The following is a 24,050-nucleotide window of genomic DNA, read 5'->3' on the forward strand; positions in this document are numbered from 1 at the left end:
ATCCCTGGGATAAATCCTGCTTGGTCATGGTGTATGATCTTTCTGATGTACTGCTGGATCCGATTTGCTAAGATTTTGTTGAGGATTTTGGCATCTATGTTCATGAGGGATATTGGCCTTTAATTCTCTTTCATTGTGTTGTCTTTACCTGGTTTTGGTATTAGGGTGATGCTGGCTTCATAGAATGAGCTTGGAAGTGTTCCTTCCTCTTGAATTTTTTGTAGTAGTCTGAGGAGGATAGGTTTTAGTTCTTCCTTGAATGTTTGGTAAAACTCCCCTGTGAAGCCATCTGGTCCTGGGCTTTTGTTTGATGGAAGCTTTTTGATGACTGCTTCAATTTCTTCCATAGTTATTGGCCTGTTGAGATTTTTAGATTCTTCCTGATTGAGTTTTGGAATGTTGTATTTTTCTAGGAATTTGTCCATTTTCCTCCATGTTGTCTAGTTTGTTGGAGTAGAGCTGTCCATAGTATTTTTTAACAATCATTTGTATTTCTGTGGGGTCTGTTGTTATTTCGCCTCTATCGTTTCTGATTTTGTTTATTTGGGTCCTCTCTCTTTGCTTCTTGGTGAGTCTGGCTAGAGGTTAGTCAATCTTGTTTATACTTTCAAAGAACCAGCTCTTGGTTTCATTGATTTTCTGTATTGTTTTTTTGGTCTCTATGTCATTTATTTCTGCTCTAATCTTTATTATCTCCTTCCTTCTGCTCACTCTGGAGTTTTCTTGTTGCTGTCTTTGTAATTCTTTGAGTTGTAGAGTTAGATGATTTACTACCATTTTTTCTTGTTTTTTGAGATAGGCCTGTAGAGCTATAAACTTCCCTCTCAGGACTGCTTTCATTGTGTCCCATAGGTTTTGGATTGTTGTGTTTTCATTGTCATTAGTTTCCAGGATGTTTTGAATTTCTTCTTTGATCTCATTGGTAACCCAATCAATATTTAATAGCATGCTATTCAGCTTCCAGGTGTTTGAGTATTTTGGGTTGTTTTTATTGTAGTTTATTTCTAATACTATGCCATAGTGGCCTGCGAAGACACTTTTTATGATTTCAATCTTCTTGAATTTGGGGATACTTTGCTTGTGACCCAATATATGGTCTGTTTTTAAATATGTGTTATGAGCACTTGAGTAGAATGTATATTCCGTGGCATTGGGGTGAAGTGTTCTAAAGATGTCTATTAAGTCCATCTGATCTAGTGAGTCATTTAGGATTGCTGTATCTTTGCTGATTGTTTGTCTAGAGGACTTATCCTGTGCTGTCAGTGGTGTATTAAAGTCCCCTACTATGATTGTATTGTTGTCGATCTCTCCTTTGATATCTTCCAGGAGTTTTTTTATGAATTTGGGTGCTCCTGCATTGGGTGCATATATGTTTATCAGGGTTATATCTTCTTGTTGTATTGATCCCTTTAGTATTATGAAGTGGCCTTCCTTATCTCTTGTTATGGCCTTCACTTTGAGGTCTATTTTGTCCGATATAAGTATTGCTACCCCAGCTTTCTTTTCCTTTCCATTTGCCTGAAAGATATTTTTTCCATCCTTTCACTTTCAGTCTGTGTGAGTCCCTTCTAATGAGGTGGGTTTCTTGTAGACAGCAGATGTATGGGTCATGTTTTTTTATCCATTCAGCCACTCGATGTCTTTTGTTTGGAGCATTTAGTCCGTTTACGTTTAAAGTTATTATTGAAAGGTACTTATTTGTAGCCATTTCTGTTTTTGTGTGGCTGTTTTCTTTCTGAGCTTTTTATTTCTTATTTTTATACCAGTCCCTTTAGCATTCTTTGCATTGCTGGCTTGGTGGTGATAAACTCCCTTAGCCTTTTTTTGTCTGTGAAGCTTCTTATTTCCCCTTCAAGTTTGAATGATAGCCTTTCTGGATAGAGTATTCTTGGATTCAGTCCTTTGCTTTGCATCACTTTGTAAATTTCTGTCCATTCTTTTCTGGCCTGATGTGTTTCTGTTGAGAAATCATTTGACAATCTAATGGGAGATCCCTTTTATGTAACTTTCTGTCTCTCTCTTGCAGCCTGTAAGATTCTCTCTTTGTCCTGAACATTTGCCATGGTAATTATGATGTGTCTTGGTGTGGGTCTTTTTGGGTTCACCTTGTTTGGGACTCTCTGGGCTTGTGTGACTTTTTTCTTCCCCACCTCAGGGAAGTTTTCTGATATTATTTCTTCTAATAGGTTTTCTAATCCTTGTTCATCCTTCTGTTGTTCTGGTACCCCTATTATTCGTATGTTGTTTCGTTTCATGTTGTCCCAAAGCTCCCTTAGGCTCTCCTCCTGTCTTTTAATTTTTTTCTCCAATTGCAGTTCAGTTTGGGTGTGTTTTCCTTCCTTGTCTTCTAATTCACTAATTCGGTCCTCTGCTTCTCCTAGTCTACTGTTGATACTTTCAATGGAGTTTTCCATTGCAGCTATATCACTCTTCATTTCTTCTTGGGTCTTACTTAAGTTGTTGATTTTTTCATCTGTTTCTTCTAGCTTCTTCCATATGTTATCGATTTTTTCATCTGTTTCTTCTTGCTTCTTGCAGAGGTTGTTGATTTTTTCCTCCATCCGTTTTATGCACTCTAGGACCCTTATTCTGAATTCTTTTTCTGTCATGTTGCATGCCTCTGTATTACTTAGCTGCTTTTCTGGAGAGTCCTCCTTCTCTTTCCTTTGGGGGTTTCTTTGTCTACCCATGTTTGATCTCACTGACATATCTAGACGTTGAGTCGTTCAGTGGTTGCTCCCTTGGTGGCAGTGACTCCTTGGTCTGTGGTTGCTCTTCGGGCGGTTGTGGTAGCAGCTGCTCTTCAGTTGGCAGCAGCTCCTCTGGTGGTGCTGTTCACAGCTGTGGTGGCTCTTCTGGCTGGTGGGGCGAGGTTTCACGTACAGCTGCTGTTCCTCAGCAGAGGGTGTGGTGCTCAGGAGGTTGCTGTTGCTTGGATCTGCTGCGTTAATTTAAAGGCACAAAATACAACACAACAAGGCACCACGTACCAGGCACTATACACAAATATATTCACGATATTAATAACCCCAAATAAAGGTGACCACCCGAATTAAGAGAATTAGGGGATAAGGAAGAAGGAAGAGAAAAAGATAAAAGAGAAAAAAGAAAAGAAAAGTAGGGACCAAAAAAAGGAGTGCAAAAATGAAATTGGGAAAAAGGAGGGGGGAAAATAAAAGCGAGAAAAGAAAAGAAAAGAAAAGAAAAGAAAAGAAAAAGAGCGAAAAGAGAGAATGAAGTGGAAGAGGGGAAGAGACTTTTTATATGAGGAGAATACTCCTATGGAACAGCCACTAATCCCAACAAATTCCAGCAACAGCTCCCTGGAGATGAATGCAAACTAGAAACAACCAATAATGTAATGATGAAAATAGAATGGAGAACACTAATCCCAAAATAAAATAAAGAGAAAATAAAATGGCACTTTAAAAAATGGTAAAATGGTAGCAGTAATAATACTGGTTAAAAATAAGAAGGTAGTAATTAAAAGGGTAAAATCAGGTGATGGAAAAAGAAGAAAAAAAAGAAAAAAAAGAAGAAGAAAGAAAAAAAAGAAAAAAAATTGGTTTCTTAGTTAAAAGGTGAAAAAAGAAAAAAAAATTGCAGTAGTGAAGGTCCCTCGGTTCTTCTATTCTTCAGTGTGGCTCGCCTTAGACCTGCCAGGTATTCAGGAGAGTGTTGAGTTTCCCTGCGATACACTGTTCCTCTGTGTTGTAAACCACAGTCCTTATTTTAAAGCAGGCCGCATTTGTTTCCCAGACTGCCTTATTTTGTGTTTAGCAAAGAGTCAGTTTGTGGGTCAGCCTCTGGGTGGCAGTGTTCTGGGGTTGGCCTCTGAGGCTATAGGGCCTCTCTGTCCAGTGGAAGTTCACTGCCCAGAGCCGGCTGCGTAATAGTTAGTTACTGGCGCTGTGTTGTTGCTGGGATTGAAAATCCCTCTATAGGCCAGACCCTGTTAACTCCCAGGGACTGATCAGGTTATTTTAATCCTTGATCTCATACAGGGTGGAATCTGGGTGTGGCTGTGCTCCTTGCCTGGGGGCTGGGGGGAGGAGTCTCACTCTTCGGAGAGAATGGCTGCCCCAGTCCTGGGCTCAGGAGTTTCTCAGCACTCAATTCGCTGCCACCTCTCCCGGCCCCCCTTCTCTCCTCAGTCTCTCCCCAGATTCCACTCCTCCGCACACTCTCCCTCTCTTCAGCACAGGTGAGTGTCTGTATCTGAAATGTCCCATGAACAGGATTCAGTGAAAACAAACAAACAAACGCCAGCCGCGGAAACGGGGAAGGCTTGGTTTCTGTAAGCTTCTTCTCTTACCGGGACTGCATGGTCTGGTCAGCTCTTCAGGCTGCCCCCTTTAGGCTCAGTCCTCTGTGATCACAGAACCCAGCTCTCAATTACCCCAGCGGCGCCAGGAATCCCGTGGTTCTCCTCCCCCCCCCCCATCAGGGGCTGTGCCTGTCCCAAGGGACGCGGCTGTCTGCCACGCAGTGACTCTCTGGGCTCAGAGGTCTGGCAAACTTTCCTGCCCAAATTCCTGTTTTTTTTTACCTTTCCAGGGGAGTTCTGCTCTTCCCGGCTGCAAACCGTCTCACCAGCTGAGCAATTTCGCCAATTCGGTGTGGGTGTTATTAGTTTCAGCTGCTCACTCCATTTGCTCTGGGACACGACCTGGGACGCGTCTGCCTATATCGCCGCCATCTCCACAATCTCAATTTGTACTTCTTAATCTATTTTTTTCACCCAGCACCTCCACCCAGCATTTTGATATTCTGAATTGCTACAAAAAAACACTGACAATATTTAAAGAAAAAACAACCTACATAAAGTATTCCCATGGACTCTAAAATACAAGCAGAGGGACACCAAGAATCACAAGATCTATCTATGTAATATGGGTCTTATCTGTACGAGAATAAAGCTTTGAGCTATTTTCCACCCTGCATTGGTCTGGTTCAATGCCTCATGCTCTTTCTATTATGCTGAGCTGCCTCGTTTAATAGTGTAATCTATTTTAGTTTACTACTACCACCTTCATGTACAATGACCCTTTTATCACTGTTTTCTTATAATCTAATAATTGTTGTGTGATTAATGATCAGGAGACCATATCTGAGGAAAAGATCATTGGAAGTCTGGTGCTTCCCCATAGGGGAAACAGTATAAAACCTTTGCCCAGATATTAGTTGTATGGGTCTCTGTTACAGTCATTTTACCTTCCAATATGTGAGGCAACAGCTGGTTCTGGATATCTGCTCTTTTTCAAGAGTAGACCTACATTAAAAGGAATGAGGGTAGAGGGAAGGTCTAGCTTAAAAGCTTTTCAGACTGGGGAAGGCACTCATTTAGCCTCATAGGTACTTCAGATGTTGCTGTCCTTTTCCAAGCTGCCTACTGAGGCTTTTGGTTAATAGTCATCTCCTATAACCAGAATGTAAAAACTAGATGCACTCTGAATTTCTGCCAGTAATTTCTCATTTCTCAAAAGAAATTCGGTTAGGATAGGCCAGGGATTTTTTCTGGCTCTCCCCACCAGGTGGCCTGATGCATGACAAAAATCATTTTGCACACAATAGAGTTAAACAATTAGAGCTTCATTGCAATACACAGCATTTGAATAATTGATATAGATCCTTATAGGTCCAAATAATTGCTGGTATCTTTGCTGAATCACATCATAAAGTTTTATTTTACCAGCTATTTGTAATTTTGACTCCCATCTTATTTTTTGTATATATTTATGTCTAAGTAATTTAAGATGCAAGAGGTTGAAAAAACAATACTGTAAGTTCTCCTGCACCCTTCACTCAGATCCCCCTCAAAATAACATAACCAAGATACATTGTCAAAGCCAGAAAATCTATAATGATACCATGCTATCAACTCAATTACAGACCTTATTGGCTATTGCAGATAACACTGCAATGGACATAGGGGTGCATATATTCTTTCAAAATAGTGTTTTGGGTTTCTTTGGCTATATTCCAAGAAGAAAAAGAAATAAATAGGACTAAATAGTTTTTGCACAGCAAAGGAAACCATCAACAAAATGAAAAGACAACCCATTTAATGGGAGAACATATTCACCAATACATCTGATAAGGGATTAATAGCCAAAATTAATAAGGAAATGTATTAATAAAATTAATAATTTATAAGGAACTTATAAAATTCAACACCACAAAAACAATCCAATATGGTTTTGAGTGATCATGCCTGGCCTACCTCTCTAATTTTGTCTATCACAACTCCCCCTGCTGTTCACTATGCTCTAATCACACTAGAAGTATGACTTTTTGTAACAGCTCCAATAACCCCATCTCCTTCCTGGCTCAAAGTCTTTCAAAGAGCTATGCTCTCAGCTTGAGGGGCATCTGCCAACTTCTCCCACTCTTCTTTGCCTGGCTAACTCATTCACCCTTCCGCTTTCAGTTTAATTGCCACTGATTCAAACAAGCTGCTCTCCCTGATCCTCCTACACTAGGTCAAATCCTTGTGATATCCTTTCATAGCTCCCTGTACTTTTACTGTGTATATTAATCTGTTTTAACCCCTGTACTTTTTTAAAAATATATTTTATTGATTTTTTACAGAGAGGAAGGGAGAGAGATAGAGAGTTAGAAACATCGATGAGAGAGAAACATCGATCAGCTGCCTCCTGCACATCTCCCACTGGGGATATGCCCGCAACCCAGGTACATGCCCCCGACCGGAATCGAACCTGGGACCCTTCAGTCCTCAGGCCGACGCTCCATCCACTGAGCCAAACCGGCTTCGGCTAACCCCTGTACTTTTACTGTGTATATTAATCTGTCACTGTGGCTGGTTTAATGTCTGTTTTCCAAGATAGAGTAAGAGCTCAATCAGGGCAGAGACTCTGCCTTACTTACTTCTGTGTCCACAAGCTTCCTCTTATCCTATATAATAAAAACCTATTATGCCAAGTGTCCAGTCGTCTGGTCATCCATTCAACCAATTAAAGCCTAATATGCTAATGATATGCTAAGGCCGCTCAACGCTTGCTATGACGTGCACTGGCCACCAGGGGGGAGTCAACCGGTCGACCTGTTGCTATGACATGCACTGACCACCAGGGGGCAGATGTTCTGACCGGTAGGTTAGCCTGCTGCTGGGGTCCGACTGATTGGGACTGAGTGAGACGGGCTGGACATGCCCTGGAGCCCTCCTGCGTCCTTCCCTGGCCCTGATTGTGCACTGGTAGGGTCCCTTGGCCTGGCCTGTGCCTTCTCGCAATCCGGAACCCCTCAGGGGATGTCAGAGAGCTGGTTTTGGCCCAATCCCGCAGGCCAGGCCAAGAGACCACACTGGTGCACAAATTCATGCACCGGGCCTCTGGTGAAAATATATTTGCCTCACTCCATGATATAGAGCCCCTTAGCACTTTCCTTTGGACCCCTAATCTTGGTTGTCATCTTCATGTGATTTAATCTGGGCCCTCTCCCATGCTGGTCTATAGTTTCCTAAATAAAACAGCAGTAATAGTTAGTATTATAATAAAAGAGATCAACAGTGATTTAACATCCAAACTGAAAATCCATCCCCTACACAGAATGATGACCAAAACAATGGTTGCAAAATTCAAAATGGTTCACGCTTATCATACTCTGACTCTATTTGAACAAATAGTCCATCATCTCTGTATCTCAATATCTTATCCAATTAAAGCAAAAACAGGAAATTACCCAGAACCATTCAGTTAACATTTCTCAAAAAGCACTACTGCAGTTTATATGCAAATACCCAAATGGAGAAAACCTCATTTGTCCAACTGCTTAATTTTACATTCTGTGGTGCTTGTACCCACAAGTCACCAGAAAATGCATAAAAGTTCACTCTGACAATATTTGACAGCAAAACTAACGAAGTTAACAAGACCATCTGCTTGTAGCTTTATTCTCACTTTAATTGAACAACTTCCTCACTGTGGCATTTTTGCAGCTTTCCATACTGCTCATAGCTTTTTTTCATCTTTAAAAACTTTTAATTTAAAAGTATATAATTACTAGGGGCCCAGTGCACTAATTCATGCACCTTGAAAGGAACAGTGGGCCATGAGGCTGCGGTGGGCACAGGGGTGGGTCTCGGCCCATTCTCTGTGCCCCAGCCTGGCCCCTCCTGCTGTGGCCCCCGGTGCTCTGTCTAACAGCAGCCCCACTCCCACCCCTGCTGCTCCCACAGCATAATTCCAATCTTCTCATGACATTCCCTCCCCCCCCATGTGCATATCTATATACAAAGTCCTTCTTTATATAAGGACACTGGTCATATTGATTATGGGCCTATCCTACTCTAGTATTATCCAATTCCAAATCCACCTCCACATTTGTAGGTATTTGTTACAGCAACACCCTACTTCTCAGTACCAAAATCTATATTAGTTTGCTAGGGATGCCATAATAAAGTACCATAAACTTAATGTCTTAGATGGCAAAAATATATTGTCACACAGTTCTGGAAGCTAGAAGTCCAAAAGGAAAGTGTTGGCAGCATTGGTTCCTTCTGAGGGCCCTGAGAGAAGGAACTGTTGGCCTCTCCCCTTGGCTTGTCTTTACATAATCTTTCCTCCATGTGTGTCTGCTTCTCTGTCCAAATTTCTCTTTTCTATAAGGACACCGTATTATATTATGCCATATTACATTAGGTTTCACCCTAATGACCCCATCTCTTAATTCTATATAAAAGCCTAACACGCTAAGTGTCTGACCAATCGGTTGACTGGTCAACTGTTCGACCAGTCGCTATGACATGCACTGACCACCAGGGGGTAGACGCTCCAACCAGTAGGTTAGCTTGCTGCTGGAGTCCAGCTGATTGGGACTGGGCCAGATGGGCTGGACATGTCGTGGAGTCCTCCCGCAGTCTCTCCTTGGCTGGCCAACCTCCTGCATTCCCTACCCGGCCAGTTGGCTCCCATTGGCCCCAATTGGGAGTGGGCAAGTCGGCCCCAATTGCCGGCCAGGCTGAGGGACCCCACCTGGGCACAAATTTGTGCACCGGGCCTCTAGTTTCCAAATAAGTTTACATTTAGAGGTGCTGGGGGTTAAGATTTCAACGTATGAATTGGGCAGTGAACCTATAACAGTATCGAATAGATTTTCTAATTTTTGTATGTAGGTCTTAACTTTGTTAGATTCATTCTATGGTATTTGTGCCATTTATCAATTATTTCTTCTCAGCTTGAAACATATCCTTCAATATATGCTCTGTGATATAAAAAAATTATAACTGTGTATGATGCCAGGTGGGTAATTGAATGATCAGGGATCACTTTGTAAACTATATAATTGACTAACCACTATGCTGTACACCTGAAACTAATATATATAGATATATAGATATAGATATCTGTCCATCTGACCAGTAGCTATGACATGCACTGACACCAGGAGCTGCCATGATGTGCACTGGCCATTTAAAAATAAATGGCACCACAGACCTGGTGCCAACAAACTAATATTCTGCTTCCCCCAAGTGGGACACAGGCTCCACCACCACGCTGGGGGCGACATCCCGCCAAATCGCAGGCAACGTTGCCAAGACCCCATGACACAAAATGTGGCCTCCAGCCCAGCCCTGAAACGGTCACTGTGGGTGCTAGGTAATGACGTCACGTAGCAACGCCCGGCTTCCTCTCCCTACAGCTAGCCTCCTTGGAGTTTCTTCAGCCCAGGAACCCAACTTGCTTTATAGCCAGGTGCAAACATTTTACAGTTTAACCAAATGTTTGTGAAGCGTTTTCATGTGCCTCATCTCATTTGATCCTCACAGAAGTCCTGGAGTAGGTAGATAGGAGACTCGGTAGAACCCTATTTTCTTTCATTAGCAAGACAATGGAGATTTAGAAAGTTTAGAAACTTGACCAGACTGAAAAGAAGAAATCATGGAACTTGAAAATGACTTCAGGTTTTCTCACTGGGCAGAATATAGTCAAACACTGCTACAGTTAAACATTTTACCCTTTGTTCTCCCTGCGTGATCTACAATAATAATTTGCTTCGTGTTGATATTTACTGCTGTGTTGCTGACAATTACCTGAAAGAAGTTGGGGTGCTTCACTGGGCTGAAAAAAAGTTTAACTACATCAGAAAGCAGGTCTAAGTAAGCACGTTTATTCTATATCTATAAAAGGCTAAGTTGATCGTTCATGCACGATACATATAAACCTCTCGCTGGCGCCAATCACACGCGTGTGTTTCGATCTGTCATTGTCAAGTGTGAATTTGGTTGACACTTCTATTATAGAGAAAGGGTGAATAGCGATATTAAAATATTTCTTCTAATTAATTTCCTTTCAATGTGCATGAATCCGTGCACTGGGACATAGTATAAAAATATTGAATGTCAACTGTAATAAAAAATTTTTTTTTAAAAAAAGCATTTCTCCTTTTAAGTGACTATGATGGCTGTAGAGGGACATAGAAGGAAGAAGAGGCTTTCCTTTAATTTCTAGCTGTGGTGGGATGAGTGCATATGTGGACTTTTGCCACAGCCATAGGGGCTCCTAAGCTAAGGCTCCCTTAATGACCTTGCTGCCTCTGTCTGACAGTAATCTGTCTGCAGTCCTCTCAACCCAGAAACTGAACCCCTAAGGCTTTCCATTGGCATCATTGCCAGACTGCCTCTCACCACACCCATGCCCAAAGTCTTCCCATCTTTGTGTGGGTCCCGGAAAGCCTCTGGCCCACACCAGCACTCTAATTCCCTTTGCAAACCCCAGCACAAGCCTGCCTGTGGCTTGGGGGGTCCACACTGACCTGCTGTTGTCTCTGCAAGTCCTCTGAAATCCTGAGTGCAGCCCGCCTGCTGTCTGGAGGGTTTTCATCCTCTTTGCCCACTCACTGTACATCCAAGTCACAAGTTGCTGATCAACCCCTCCCGGCTGGCCCTTCTAAGCACTGGGTTGCCTTCTACTTATCCAAGGATTGTAGACAAGCACAGGCCTAGCTAAACTAGCCCATTTCTCTGCTATCCAGAGGACTGAACTATACCTTATCTGAGGAGGTCTGAACTCCTTCCAAGTATTTCCTTCTTTGGGTACTGTCTCTCAGCCCTAGTGTGTCATATACATTTTAAAAAATATCTTATAGTTACTCTTTTGTCATAGTTTTTGTATTGGGTCACCTCTCTTTTTTAATTGGTATGTAGATGTGTTTCATATATTCTGGGTAAGAGTTCTTTGTTAGTTATGTGTTTCAAATATCTTTTCTCATATTTTAAAAAATTCTATATATGCTGTCTTTTGCCCCAAAAGTGATTTGTTTGAACATAGTGAAACTTATCAATATTTACTCTCTGGATATTGTTTTTGTGGGGTGTTTTTTTTTTGAGAAATATTTCTCTAACCTGAGATCATGAATATATAGTCTTATATTATATCCCAGAAGATGTATGCTTTTCCTTTCAAATTTAAGTTCACCCAGAATGATATTAGAAAGATGCCCAGTTTTTATAAGACTATGGAAAACCAGTCAATTTCACATGGTCTGCGGTGCCACAATTATTATTTAATCAAGTGTTTTATATTCAAACAAGTTTTTGAGATCACTATACTGACTTCATACCTTGTTCTTCCTCAAATGAATCTTTGTTTTCCTGGATATTTGAATTTTATATAAATTTTAGAATTTGTCTATCAATTCCCACAATAAAAAATGGGATATTTTATTGCATTAAATATATAGATCAAGTTTTGGAGAGAAGGCATCTTTAAAATATTGAATCTTCCAGTCCACTAACATGGAATATCTCTCTATTTAATCATTTATTTCTCCCCCTTTTTTTTACTCTCAGTAACATTTTATTATTTTTACACTAAAATATATCTTATTATTAGTTTTGCAAATAAATCCATGTTTTACTTTGAGAATAAATTATTTTTATTGGTTACATTTAGTTATTTAGAATTTTAAATCAGTAATATTCACCTTTTTTGTTTCTATGAATTAACAAATGCGTACAATAGTATAACCACAATAGTTCCATCACCCCCCAAAATGTCCTCATGCCCCTCTGTAGACAAATCCTTCTCCCATATCCCCAGTTCCTAGTAAATTGGCTGCTCAGAAGAGAAGTTCTTGGCCAAAAAGTTGTCCTGCTGAAACCAAAATTCATGTAGAAGGTGGTGATCATATTTGCTGCTGTAGGTGAGTGTCAGCAGAAGGGGGTAACAACACCTCTGGGTTTGGATCTGACAACATTTCACTTCTCATTTAGCTTTCCTAATATTCTCTCGTCATGCTTTCCCTCTACCTCTCTGGCTATTTCTTCTGAGGCTTCTTCACTGACTCTATTTCTTCCTTCTGCAAAAGATTTTATTCCTGTCCCTTTCCTTCTCAACATCTATTTATCCTTTAATTCATAGCCTGGATACCACTTTCTCAGGGAAGGCTTTTGTACCTCTCCTCTAGATTTGGTCCTTACTGTTACATGCTCTTACAACATTCCGTATTTTCCTTGATAATACTTTTCCCAGTTAGAATTGCTTGTGAATATTTCATTAAAATCAGAATTCTGAATCCAGAATTCACCAACAGGTAGGACAGGGACAAGACATAAAGCAGGTGGGAAATCTGCAATAAGAGTCTAGGAAAATTAGCTGAATAGACTTAGGGCATCTCTGACTCATTAGTACCTGCTGGCTGCTACAAAGTGAATGGGAGATCTGTTGGATGAAAAGACCAGAGGAGGGCCAGATAACTCATGCTCTCTTAGAACCCCCTCAATTTGGAATCCAAGATCACCCAATGACTGTCACTCTTGGATTTTGGCTGGAGGGACACATACACTTTCTAAGGGCAGCCTAGAGGAGGGAGGGGTTAACTGCTGGGTTGCTTGAGAAGGTTTATTAGAGAGGGGACATCTGAGTTGGGGCTTGGAAGATTGATAGAAGACTTTCCATGAAAGGAATAATTCATTTAAAAATAACCTAAGCTGAAACTTTGACATGTTTTTTCTTTATTTCCAAGGGGTGAGGTGAGGAAAAAAAAACCCACATTAAAGATGTATTTTCCTAGGTATGTATTGTATGAATGAAATCCCTGGGTTCTATTTTGCACATCAGCCAAATGGCCACCAGAGGGCAGCAAAACATTATAAAATTTTGTATCCCAGAGACACTGCATCAATTTACCTACAGCTCTCTCTAAGAGGGGACAGGATCAAATCTCCAGAATATTCACAAATTCCTGCTCTCCAAGATTAGACAAGGTGTAGCTGCACCCAGATTAGGTCTTCAGAGGCCTATGATGGAACTCAAGACCCTGACATCTACTTGGAAGGTTACTGGGCTGGGAGACCTCACAGAGACTACTGGATATAAGTGGAAGCTTAAAGCAGGATGAGGGATTAGTTGGACCTTCAGTCAACGTCTCAGGTATTTGGAGTAGCAGGTAGCCATAAAGAATAGCATCCCAAGTCAGCACTACCACAGAAGTACTCATTAAAGATGCCTGTTGACAGAGCAGGCAGCAGTGACTTTATTAGTCCCCTGAAGTAATAGGATCACAGGATGTGACACCAAGATAGGGCTTCATATACCAGAGATCAGTCCTTATGTAGTGGATGCTATAATGCATAATCCCTTCAGAACTAAAGAATTTATTCCCCTAGCTGCTGGAAGTGCTGCCTAGAGATAGTGCTTTGGGAATTGCCATTCACTTACGAGAGCTGCTTTGCCCAAGGCATGTGTTCAAAGACTGCTTTATATAGGTGCAAAAACCTGACCTCTGGCTCCAATTCAGGAGTGCAGTCCTAAATCCAGTCACCTAGAGCTTCTGTGGAGACTGTGTCACAGTTCAGCAGCTCTCTCTGCCCAGTCCTGCTTCTTTCCTGCCCCTCATAGGTGTCTGTTCTGAGATCATCCCCAATAAACTTCTTGCACACTAAGCTCTGGCTCAGAGTCAGCTTCCCTGGAGGGAACAAACTTACCTTTGTTTTACTTGTGGAAAAACAGGAAATTTTCAGTGTCTTCTTTTGAGGGAGAAGTGATCCCTTTCAATGACTGAAGACCTCAAAACTAAGGAGCATAGTACTCACAGACATGCTGAACATTAACAGAGCAAGTCCCCAAGAGCAAGGAGGATTTGTCTGTCTTCCTCCCTTCTATATCCTTAGTGCCTCCAAATAGTAGGCACCTGATAGATATATGTTCAATAATGAATGAATGAACACTGGTCCTTATATTGCAGATATAAGCAGAATTCTCTTAGACCCCTCCTATAGGAAGCTATTGAGACTAGATTATACTACTCAATGTCCCAAGCCAGGTGTTTTCTTCTTGAAATCCCACAGTTGTCCTAAAAAGAAACATTCTTCTTAATTCCCATCGAGAATGGCAGGAAGCTTTAAAATGGCATGGCCAACGCTGTGGCCACACCTTAGAGTACATAGACTATATTGACTTCATAAGATTGTCAAACAGAATAGACACCCAAACCATATTCCTGCATCCTAGCTGGCAGAATGCAAATATTAAGAAAGACCATGTCCGTATTGTTAAAGCCCTGAACCAAAATAAAGAGAAATTAGTTCTAATTAAACCCTAGTCAGTATAGAGAGCATTCCTCTGACATCCACTGAGGTTGACCTTGCTAGTGCACTCTTAACACTACTATTTGTTCTTTTGGTACAGCTAGGAAAGAGAATGGCCTATGAAAAGCAAAGTGTTATGATATAATCAGGTAGATTAAGAGCATTTTTTCCTTAATTAGAGATGCCAGATGAGTAGAATTTTTTTGTGTTCAATTTTTCCATAGTTAAGTAAATGAGACAGTATTGTTCTCTGATGCAATATCATAATTACTCAGTGACTTCTGAAAGATGATCTAGAAATATTAAGCTAAGCAAGAGCAACAAAATAAATTTAACAAAAGGAAATCACAATCAGAGAGATTTTGCTCTAAAGCAAATGGATAATAATTGAGGTCAAATCATAGCCAAGGCTCCATTCAAATGGAGTTGAGGGGGCAAAAAGCTTTCAGCTTTGACAAACATTGAAAAATTTTCTCCCTTCATTATCTCTTGGGTGACCTTGAAGAGAAGATGACAGACAAAAATGAGAAGAGGTGCATGTTTCCTTCCAAGTTTGAATGATTAGGGAGGGGTTTTTCAAGGAGTGGAGAGGGGCAATGTTGTCAGTACTATGCAAGCATTGTGTCCTAGAAATCAAGTGACAAAGGAGTAAAGAGGCAAAAATCAGATTCCACTGTCAAGGAGAATACATAAAAATTGAAGAGATGATGCCTCTTTAGGTCATATACGTAGGCACTCAGAAGGGCCTGAATGCATATCTGTAAAAGGAGGTAGTTAGAGTAAGATCCTTTTGGCCTTAACACTTTCTGTTCCCAGGAGCATTTTCCCCTATCTTAACATTCACCAAGCCCAAAGAGTACTAAGCAATATACATGAACGCCTGCTATAGCAGTATTGCATAGTGGTTACGTGTGTAAGGTTTAATAGCAAAACTGTCGGCTATTTATTAGCTGTAGGCCTTAGGGCAAGTTATTTAATCTCACTGGGCCACAGTTTCTACATCTGTAAATGAGGATAATTGTATCTACCTCATGGGATTGTAGGAAATACTGACAATACATAAAATATGCTTTGGACAGGGTTCAAAATATAGTAAAAGGCTCAATGAATGTCAGCTGTTATATTCGTGCAAAAGTTCCAACATTCATAGAGTATCATTTAAGTATTCCTCAAGCCCTGACATTTAGAACCTCCTTCCTTTCAGATATAGTACAAGTCTTTTACTATCAGTATGGGTAAGAATCCTGAGGAGACCTGAATTGGACTGGCTTGGCCCCAACAGAGTTCTTATGATAGGAAGATAGCTACTAAATTGTAGTTTACAGTTGGCAGCACCAAAAAGTCTAGCTGTATTCTTTACACTACTCAATAAATAAGTCATGGAGATGACCACTGTGTTAGCATCTTTCTAAAATATTTCAAGTTTCTTAGAAGAATTCTCATGAAAAGCCGTCTGTGATTTCATAATGGGGACCATGGAATTCATTTTAAATGCTGTTCAGTTTTGGTCTTACATGTGGACATTTGTGGAAATTAATATATCCCATAAAGTATATGTATTTTACACCATCAGGGTTTGGGGGAACAAATATAAATAATAGTGATTCTCTTATCAACGACCATACTCCTACCAGCAGAGAAATCAAATTGCTACAGGTTTATGTTTAACCCATTGGTGAAAATTATTTGAGTTAGACTAACTTCCTGACAGATCTCTAAAGCATGTTTCTTATTTACTTCCGGTTTTATGCAAGACCAAATTCAAACCTGGGTAAAGTGCATATTTAGTCAATCTAACAATTTACTCGTTATGTAGTCAAACAAAATCAATGATTCCTGCAGCCATTTGCTTCTAAATGAACCCCGTAGATTTGGATCACAATCAGACTGGGATTTTATTGGGAGGAAAATCATTGAAAAAATGCCCAAGGTCTTTATGGAAAGCAAGACAGCTCTGTGATCCTATAGTTATGTCCTGAGCCCTGATATGGTTTCTAGTATGCTGAAATTTGGGGGGTATTCAGAGCAGTCCTAATTTTTTCTAGGCCTGGTTGTCAGCTATTTGAACTCCAGAGCATCTCCAGAATAAGTAATATTCTGACCGATTCTCAAGGACCCTGCAAAAAGCAATTTGACAGGCCTCTCAAATGTTTACATTATTGGAGACTTCAAATGGTTTTATAACATCTCTTCTTCCACATACTTGCAAATTGATTAATTATTTAGCTCCAAGAGCTTTCTATCATTTTTATTGTGATTGCCTTTAATGTTGGCTACACACAGAACTTTATTAAACATGTGCCCTGCAGCAGTATAAAAGTCACAGTCCTGGCTTCTTATGATTTTAGACTCTTAAGAATTACATTTAGCCCTAGCTGGTTTGGCTCAATGGATAGAGCGTTGGCCTGTGGACTAAAGGGCCACAAGTTCAATTCCGGTCAAGGGCACGTGCCTGGGTTGTGGGCTTGACCCCCAGTAGGGGGCATGCAGGAGGCAGCGGATCAATGATTCTCTCTCATCATTGATCTTTCTCTCTCTTCCTCTCCCTTCCTTTGTAAAATCAATAAAAAAATATTTTTTTAAAAAAGAATTACATTTACCTGTTTAATTCTCTACTCCTCCAGGACTCTGTTTAGAGGGACTTTTGTTACATTATTTTAAATTTTTATTGGAACTTTCTTGTAACAGTTTTTTATTGCAGTTTTGAGATATAATTCACATACTATACAAATCATCCATTTACAGTGTTAATTTCAATGTTTTTCAGTTTATTCCCAGATTTGTACAACAATCAGCACAGTTTTAAGTCATTTTCATCAGCCCAGAAAAAAGTCCCAGATACATTTTCCCATTGGGAAAATGGGCAGTCACTCCCCATTTTCCCTGCCCTCCAGTTACTGGCAGTGACTAAAAATCTATGTTCTGTCTTTATAGATTGATCTATTCTGGATACTTCATAAAATGGAATCATATATGTGGTCTTTTGTGATTGGCCTCTTTCACTTATAATAATGTTTTCAAAGTTCATCCATCTTATAGCATGTTAGTAGTACTTCATTTGTATGTCTCTTTATTATTGACCTGTGAGTACTTTATATATTCTAGGTGCTAGACCATTACCGGACATATGATTTATAAATATGTTCTTTCATTGTGTGGGCTTTACTTTTCATATTCTTAATAGTATCCTTCAAAAAAGATAAGTTCATAATTTTGATAAAAATCCAATGTTTTTCTTTTGTTGCCATATTGGTGCTTTTTGGTATCATATCTAAGAAACCATTGACAAATTCAAGGTCACAATGATTTACCCTGTTTCCCTCGAAAAGTTTTATAGTTTTAGTTCTTTCATTTTCCCAGCACCATTGTTGTAAAGATCACTTTCCACCATTGAATTGTTTTGGTGGCATCCTTAAATTAATTAATTGTAAAAAAATTAATTGATTGTGTATGTGAGGGTTTATTTATGGACTCTAAATTTTATTCCATTTATCTTTATATCTAATCTTATGCCATTACTACACTGCCTTTTTTTAAATTATTAGTTAAGGTATTACAAATGTGTCCTCATCCCCCCCATTAACCCCCAACCTCCCCCCCTGCCCCGCACACTCATTACTACACTGTCTTGATTATTCTTGCTTTGCAGTAAGTTTTGAAATTGATGTGTTAGTCCTCCAACTTTTCTTCCTTTTCAAGATTACTTTGGCTAGCCTGGATCTCTTGAGCTTCCATATAAACTTTAGAGCCACCTTGCCAATTTCTACAAAAAATAGTTGGTATTCTGATAGGGATAGCATTGAATCTGTAGATCACTTTGGGGAGTATTTCCATTTTAACAGTATTAAGTCTTCTGATCTACGAGCATGGAATGTTTTCTATTTGCTTAAATCATCTTTTTAAAAATTTATTTTTAATTAAGGTAACATTGATTTATAACCTTATATAAGTTTCAGGTGTGTAACAATATAAATTGACATCTGTATGTACTACATCACATTCACCACCAAAAGTCTAGTTTCTATCCATCATCATACAATTGATCCCCTTTACCCATTTCACCTTCCCTCCCTCTACTTCACTTCCCCTCTGGTAAAAGTCAATCTGTTGACTGCCTCTATAAGCCTATTTTTATTTTGCTTTGTTTGTTCTTTTTGTTTTTGTATCCCACATATGAGTGAACTATATTTGTTCTTTTCCATCAGACTTAGTTTTCAGCTTCTTTGGGTAAATACCAAGGAGCATGATTATTGTGTCGCATGGTAAAAGTATGTTTAGTTTTGTAAGAAACTAGCAAACTGTCTTCCAAAACAGCTGTATCATTTTGTATTCTCACGAAAAATGAACAAGAGTTCCTGTTACTCCACATGCTCACCAGCATTTGGTGTTACTGTTCTGGGTTTTGGCCATTCTAATAGGTGTGTAGTGGTATCTCATTATTGTTTTAATTTCCATATCCTTGATGACATATGATGTGGAGTATCATTTCATATACTTACTTCCCATCTGTACTAGTATATCTCCCTTAGTGAGGTGTTTTTTAAGATCTTTTGCTCGTTTTTAATCTGAGTTGTTGATTTTCATATTGTTGAGTTTTAAGCATTCTTTGTATATTTTGGATAACAGTCCTTTATCAGGTGTCTTTTGCAAATATTTTCTTTCAGTCTGTGGCTTGTCTTCTCATTCTCTTGATATTGTCTTTTACAGAGAAGAAGTTTATTTTTTTACGTTTAATGAAATTCAGCTTATCAATTATTTCTTTTATGGATCATGCCCCTGGTAATGTCATACTTTTTTACAGAGCTATGATCATCATATATAAATAATTTGGTTCCATATTTTCTATTTAACATGATTTAACTAATCTATGTTGCTGCATTTATTGTTTTACTAGGGCAGTAGTTAGCAAACCATGGCTTGTGAGCCACATGCGGCTCTTTGGCACCGTGGCATGGGCCACGAAGTTTCAATCGCACTGTACGTGCACGCCTGTATGTGGTATTTTGTGGAAGAGCCACACTCAAGGGGCCAGTTTGCTGACCACTGTACTAGGCCCAGTGCACGAATTTGTGTACCTTGAAAGGAACTGTGGGCCGCAAGGCTGTGGTAAGCATAGGGGCGGGTCTTGGCCCATCCTCCACGCCCCCACCCGGCCCCTCCCACCACAACCCTTGGTCCCCTGTCTGCCTGCAGCCTGTTTGCACCACGGGACTGGCACCAGCAGTAGGTGCAATCAGCAGCTGCTGCCCTGATCGCCCCTCAGGAGCAGAGGGAGGTGGACAAGCCCTCAGGAGTGATTGGGGCCAGCAGCTGCTGCTTGCACCTGCTGACAGTGCCAGCGCGTGCCAGGTGCCGGCAGCAGGTGTGACTGGCGGCTCCAGCACTGGCAGTGGGTGTGAGCGGGGCCAGTGCTAGCAGCTGGTGTGAACACTGGGCAGGACCTCAGCATGCCCTGGCTGGTTTGGCTCAGTGGATAGAGTGTCGGCCTGCAGACTGAAGGGTCCCAGGTTTGATTCCAGTCATGGGCACATACCGCCTCGATCCTCAGTATGGGGCATGCGGGAGGTAGCTGATCAATGATTCTCATCGTTGATGTTTCTTTCTCTCCCTCTCCCTTCCTTTCTGAAATCAATTAAAAAAATTAAAAAAAGAATTTTCAGTAACCACCAGAGGCTTGTCCTGATGACAGCCACTGGTGCCTTGCCTTGGTCTGGCACCCCCACTCACCTGCTCTACCATCCTGCTGCGGCCGACGCCCGCCATGTTCTGCATGTACCCCCTGGTGGTCAGTGCACGTCATGGCGACTGGTTGTTGGATTGTTTGGTTGTTCCACCATTCAGTCTATTTGCATATTTGCCTTTTATTATATAGGATTGCTTTGCATTTATTGTTTTAGTGAATATATAGCATTCCTTCTAGTTGATGCTCTATAATGCACTTGATCCTCTCATTCTCTGAATGCAAGACAATTAGTGCAAATATACAACAGCAGCTAAAACATGGAAATGCCTACATGCAAAAACTCTGCTTTACTTTTTTTCTTAAAGTTCTTATCACCATATATGCATACTGTCTAATGTACTCAATTATCCATTGCTTATTACTGGTTCTTCCTATTTTGAAATTAATCTACAAGGGTAAGGTCCTTTGTTCTGGGCATTATTTCTGCATTTCCCAAGATTGCCTAATAATTATAATCCCTGGAGAACTTGTTAAAAAATACAGATTTCTATAATCCACTGAGAACTACTGATTTGAAATAAGAATATCAACTTTTAATAAGTACTCACACACAGTGGATCTTGATCTTCTCTGTAAGCTATGGCTGATTTTTCAGTCGGTATGACTGACTAGTTCAATTTTGACAAGTGTACATTCTGATTGGTTAGGGCCCATGCCATACCAGTTGTTAAAGATTCTGAATAGCAGTCAGCAAGATAGGGATCGATATGTCCATTTGACAGAAGAGGAACTAAAGTCCCAGGATACTCAATAGCTTATACAGACATTAATCAACTAGCAGTGAAACATGCTCATTTTCCTGCAACTGCAATAAGTGGTCACTGTCAAAGAGAGCAGACCAGCTACAGTTGTCCTTATGATAAATTTAGCTTGTGTTCTTGGTAATGTCATACAGGCATTAAGTTACAAAACTGGAATGTTTAAGCAGAGTGGAAAGACAGTGGGGGAGAGATTTGGAGGCAGGAGGTCTTCCAGGGAAGTTCCCAAAGCATACCATTATGTAAAAGTATAGACCTAGACTGTAGACTTAAGGTGGTTATATTAATGACAAACCAAGTCAGGTGGGGGCAGAAGATAAAGGAAATCTTATGTACCTCAGCTTGGGAGACTAATGACAGCAGAGACTGTTGGATAGTTTAGTGTTAAGGTCAGGTCCCTGTAATGTTCTTTCTAGGCACGCATTCTGCCAGGCTGCAGGGAACTTGAAAGTACTTTGAATTACTTTGGGACTTGCCATATATTAGCTAAGCTGTCAATGTGGAAAATCACAAAGTAATTACGAGTGCTTTCACTGTCCTTCCAAATTAGGCAATAAATAGGATGAATCACTGAATGAGACATCAGTACTTTTCAAGCTCTCTGCAGCATACTAAGAAAGGTAATTATTGAGTGAAAAGCAAAGAGTTATCCAAGCAGAGAAAGCCTCAAAGAATATGTGTAAAGGGTAGGGGAATTAGAACACACACTATTTTTTAATTATTGGCATTTAACATATCAAGAAACGTAGAAAAATAATTTTGCAAACAAACACGTGTACAAATAAGTTCTTCATAGCTACTCTTTTCCACCCCACCAAACACTATTTCTGAAAAGCTTTTGCTAATACTGAAAGCCCCACAAAGATTCTACCTATTCTTCCTACTTATCAGACCAAAATCACCACCAAAAATAACAGCATGGAACAGTTGGGTTCCCCCTTTGTATTGAAAAATACACTTACATGCAAACACCGTTTTTATAACACTGCCCCCCTGCTTAGATATTTAAAATCTTTCCCTTGTCTACTACATCATCTAAATTCTGTAATTCTTCAAGTTTAGAAATTAGATGTTGCCAGAACTGGTTTGGCTCAGTGGATAGAGCATCGCCCTGCGGACTCAAGGGTCCCAGGTTCGATTCCGGTCAAGGGCATGTACCTTGGTTGCGGGCACATCCCCAGTGCGGGGCGTGCAGGAGGCGGCTGATCGGTGTTTCTCTCTCATCGATGTTTCTAACTCTCTATCCCTCTCCCTTCCTCTCTGTAGAAAATCAATAAAACATTTTTTTAAAAAAAGAAATTAGATGTTTCATAATCTATTTCACTTCTCTTTCTCATCAAATAAAATTCCATTAGGGGATTCATTGTCTTCCGATGGAGTTGAAACTTGACACTTTTGAATTTAACATTTGCAGCCTTAGCTATATAAATGCAATGCCAATGTCGCCAAAACACAGATTTGAATTAGCATTTCTATGGAAGCTGGTGTGTAGCACCCACACTCTTAGCTAGTCATAGCATCTCATATGCCCTCTAGCATCCACATCATAATACAGCTCTACTGTTCTCCCAAAGATTCAATGGCATAGGTATGACCCTCCCTGTTTTACAAATGAGGCAATTGAAGAAATTAAATACGTTGTATTCATTCAACAAAGATTTATAGAGTGCCTGTTCTGGAAATCAGGGATAATGCAGTGAATAAAATAGCAATTCTAAAGCTTATATTGTTGAGGGGTAGAGATGAAAATAAGGAATCTGATAAACAAGATGATGGCAGTGAAGAAATGCTTTATAAAAAGACATCTAAAATCTTAAAAGAAACAAAAGGATGATAAAATGACAAGATGAACAAAGACAAAGTAATATTTCCAGCACAAAGCAAATCACATACCAGAGGAATGGCTGGATGCAAACTGTTATACTATTCACACAGAAGCGCCTAGTGCAATGAAGCAGCTCTTGGTGTGATGCTGTTGAAATACATTTAATGAGACACAATACTGAGCCCTACTAAGCAGCTTTTACCAAAAAAAATGTTTTGTGGTTTTAAAATGTGTGCATGAAAATAAAATTAGAAGGATATTAGTTTACTGAACAAATAGACTTTTGGATCTACTATGTGTAAAGTACTATTCTATAGCAGTGACTGAGACACAGAGAACTTTCTGTCCTCTGAGAAATGAGATTTCTATATTAATTTGGGATAATGATCTGTAGTTTTATTTTTTTATAGTGGCTTTGTCTGGTTTAATTTTCAGGGTAACACTGACCTTACAGAATGAGTTAGGAAGTATTCTCCTATTTTTCAGAAGAGTTTGAGAAACATTGATTTAATTTTTTAAAACATTTTTTACATATATATATATATATATATATATATATATATAAAATATATTTTATTGGTTTTTTACAGAGAGGAAAGGAGAGGGATAGAGAGTTAGAAACATCAATGAGAGAGAAACATCGATCAGCTGCCTCCTGCACACCCCCCACTGGGGATGCGCCCACAACCAAGGTTACATGTATATTTTTTATTTACTTCAAAGAGGAAGGGAGATGGGGAGAGATAGAAACATCAATGATGAAAATCATTGATCGGCTGCCTCCTGCATGTCCCCCACTGCAGATCGAGCCTGGAACCTGGGCATGTGCCCTTGACCTGAATTGAACCTGGTATCCTTTAGTCCACAGGCTAATGCTCTATCTGCTGAGCCAAACCAGCTAGGGCCATTGGTTTAATTTTTTAAATGTTTGGTAGAATTCACCAGTGAAGTCAGTTGGCCCTGGGCTTTTTCCTTGTTGGGAAGTTTTTGATTAGTGATTCAATCTCTTTACTTGTTATAGGTTTGTTCAGAGTTTCTGTTTATCAAGTCAGATTTGGTAATTTGTTTCTAGGAATATGTATATTTTGCCTAGATTGTCTGGTTGGTGTGCATTTCTTCAGAATATCTCTTATAATCCTTTTTATTTCTGTAAGGTCAGTAGTAATGCCATGCTTT

At 39.9% G+C, this 24,050-nt stretch overlaps 1 long non-coding RNA gene across 2 annotated transcripts in view; it reads left to right on the top strand.

Annotated features, from left to right (window-relative positions):
• The window catches only part of LOC308510874, a 136,211-nt gene that overhangs the window by 23,215 nt on the left and 88,946 nt on the right, over positions 1-24,050 (top strand). The window contains exon 5 of one of the 2 annotated variants that reach the window (XR_013995445.1): positions 4,558-4,941. The exons of the other annotated variant lie outside the window; for it this stretch is intronic. This is a non-coding gene — a long non-coding RNA (uncharacterized lncRNA). Of the gene's footprint in view, positions 1-4,557; positions 4,942-24,050 lie in introns of those variants that run through there. 2 annotated transcript variants of the gene reach the window in all.

The sequence above is a fragment of the Myotis nattereri genome (assembly GCF_964212035.1).
Source record: "Myotis nattereri genome assembly, chromosome: X".
Taxonomy (NCBI): Eukaryota; Metazoa; Chordata; class Mammalia; order Chiroptera; family Vespertilionidae; genus Myotis; species Myotis nattereri.